Here is a 3003-nt window from a genome sequence, read left to right as displayed (position 1 = left end):
CTGGAGGATGAGGGGAGCAGCAAAGAGAAGAGAGAGCAGGAGAAGCTCACCGAATAGGGAGGTGAACGGCACTGTGCAGGAGTGTATTCAAGCACTTCTCCTACCTCAAACTCTTGGTGGAGTGATGCCTGAAGCACCTTTACTTCACACATCACTAAGCTATGTCACCTGCTGCAGCCACAACTCCAGCCTCACACCAGGGCATGGACAGCACTGTCTCTGGCTGTCAAAGTCATTGTGCACCTTAACATTTATGCTCGGCTGCAGCAGGTGACAACAGCAACATCTCACAATATGCAGTTTGCTCCTGTATATGGGAGATCAGAGTCTCCCTACAGCAGGAAAAACACCTACATTACTTTTCCCATGGACAGAGCAAAGCAAGATGATGGACTATGGGCGAAGTCTAGTGCTCTAAGGTGCTATAGACTGCACCCACATTGTCCTCCATGCTCCCCATTACTAGACTGGCATCTTTATCAATCAAAAGTGATTCCACTCCCTCAACGTCCAGCAGGTTTGTGACCACAGGCAGTGAGCGCATCATGCAACACTGTGCCCAGTTTCCTGGCAGCTGTCATCCTGTGCCAATGCTCTGTGCCACCTTTATTCTAGACAGGCTCTCAGGTTACTGGGCGACATGTTGTCCCCTGCAGTGTTGACTCATAACTCCAATGAAGAACCGGGGGACAGCTGCAAATCTGGCGTACAACAATGGCCATGTCTGGAACAGTAGCATTGTGGTTACATTACGGGACTAGTAATCCAGAGGCCTGGACTAATAATGCGGAGACACGAGTTCAAATCCCACCATGTCATCTAGGGAATTTAAATTCAGTTTAGTAAATAAACCTAGAATAAAAAAAGCTAGCGTCAGTAACGATGACCATGAAACTACCGGATTGTCGTAAAAATTAATCTGGTTCACTAATGTCCTTTAGTGATGGAAGTCTGCCGTCCGGCCTATATGTGACTCCAGATTCACAGCAATGTGTTTGATTCTTAACCGCCCTCTGAAATGGCATCGACCTCGGCACCAGCTTCGGACACAACAACTGCACACCCAGCCCAGTCAACCCTGCAAAGACCTCCTCACTAACATCTCAGGACTTGTGCCAAAATTGATTTGTGGATTCCTCCATTTTCCAACAGGGGACTGCCTGCACTGCAGTCTTACCAGCAAATGGACAGAAATCCAACAGGAGGCATCGTCCAGGCTAGTTGCAGAGCAGGAAATGTAACAAGGCCCTGCTCTGAAATATAGGACAATTACCAACGTGCAAATACAGAAAGAAAAAAGGCAGCTGCTGACCTTGCTGAGCAGAAGGCGGCAACATGGCGCACCGGCGGCAGGAGAAGCGACCTGTGGCGAGCAGCAACCTACGAAGGAAAGAAGAGCACGGTCAAGCAGCTGTAAACCCTTTTTCTTTTCTCTTTTTCAAACTTCCCACCCCAGAGAGGCGAAGCTGCACATTCCCAGAGGCACTGTAATACCAGGTCGATGTGTGGAGCAGACAGAGCAAGCCACTACTCCATCTCCCAGATCTACAAATCAATTTAATTTTTGATCCCCAGGTAGAGGGCATATCAGAGTTTAAAATGATATGCAGATTTTTTTTTTAATTCTTTATTAATATAATTTATAACAGTACATTACAGTGCAATCCAAATGTTACAAATTAAACAGTACAATACAGATCGTTTAGGTTAAATACTGGTATGGTGGCAAAGCTAGAAAGGCAAACAAAACACTGGGATTTATTTCTACGGGTATAGAATTCAAAGGTAGTGAAGTTATGGGAAACCTGGTTTCACCATAGGACCCTGGTCAGGCCATACTTAGAATACTGTACAGAGTTCTGGTCTCCATACTGCAAAACGGACATAGAAGCATACAGAAAATTCAAACAACATTTACAAGGATGGTTGGAGCTTTTTTCTTCCGAAAAGAGAAAACTTTTGAGAAAACCTGATACAGGTCTTTAAAATTAGGAATGGGTTGGACGGGGTAGATATGGAGAGACTGTTTCCATTTGTGGGAAATCCAAGACTTGCGACCATAAAATCAAGATAGCTACTAATAAATCTAACAGAGAAATAAGGAGAAATTTCTTTACTCAGAGGGTGGTTAGAGTGTGGAACGTGCTACCACAGGAAGTGGTTGAGACAAATAGGTTTGATGCTTTCAAAAGAAAATTAGACGTGTACATGAGAGGAAAGGGAATAGAAAGATGTTCTAAAAGTCTGAGATGAGGTAGAATAGGAAGAGACTCGTGTGGGGTAGAAACACCAGCACAGACTAGTTGGGCCGAATGGCCTGTTTCTGTGCTGTATATTCTATGAAATTCGATGCAATCAAAACAATGGGGAGAGCTTGGAAAACAGAGGGGAAGTATTGGTGGAATCATCTGTAAACTGCTTAAAAAAATGTTTGGGTGAGATGAAGTAAGGTGGGAGGAGGCTTGGGTGAAGCATAAATGCAGTCAAAGACTTCTTGGGCTGAATGGCCTGTTTCCCTGCTGTAAAATTCTCTGTAGATGATTTTTACATACGGCAATGGAAGGAAGCATTGAAAAAAATGAAAGACTTTAGCAAAACAGGACGTACATGTGAAAAGCTAGGGCACTGAGAGGAACACCCAAGGAAGAATGGCAGAGTTGAGTTTCCGGCAGTTATATCAGCGCAGGAATCGGCAGAACCATCACAAAAATTGAGGAAATTTAAATCCAAGTTAGTTAGGCCCCAAATCACTGATGCTCCTGTTTTCCGTGATCTTTTATGCTGGCTAAAGATTGAATTCTCCCGAATCAGGCACCGCCCCCAGGTTGAAATTGCGAGACTAAGCTGCTTCAGGATGGCTCTTCACATTGTGCTCATTTTTAGGTGCACAGGCACTAGTACTCAGGTTTTAAAAATCTTTTCAAATCAAAAAATATTTAATTTACAAGGAAACTGAATAGTGCGCAGCAATTAAACTATTAAATGGTGCAGTATAGTTTAAAA

At 44.0% G+C, this 3003-nt stretch overlaps 1 non-coding gene across 1 annotated transcript; it reads right to left on the bottom strand.

Moving 5' to 3' along the window:
• Positions 1-1461: 1461 nt before the first annotated feature.
• Positions 1462-1644, bottom strand: LOC139274395 (U2 spliceosomal RNA). The gene has a single exon (XR_011595463.1). It is a non-coding gene; the product is annotated as a U2 spliceosomal RNA (small nuclear RNA).
• Between the last annotated feature and the right edge of the window lie 1359 nt (positions 1645-3003).

This window comes from Pristiophorus japonicus, chromosome 9 (assembly GCF_044704955.1).
Source record: "Pristiophorus japonicus isolate sPriJap1 chromosome 9, sPriJap1.hap1, whole genome shotgun sequence".
NCBI lineage: Eukaryota > Metazoa > Chordata > Chondrichthyes > Pristiophoridae > Pristiophorus > Pristiophorus japonicus.
Note: the sequence above shows the minus strand (reverse complement) of the source record. Positions and strands in the feature narration are given on the sequence as shown.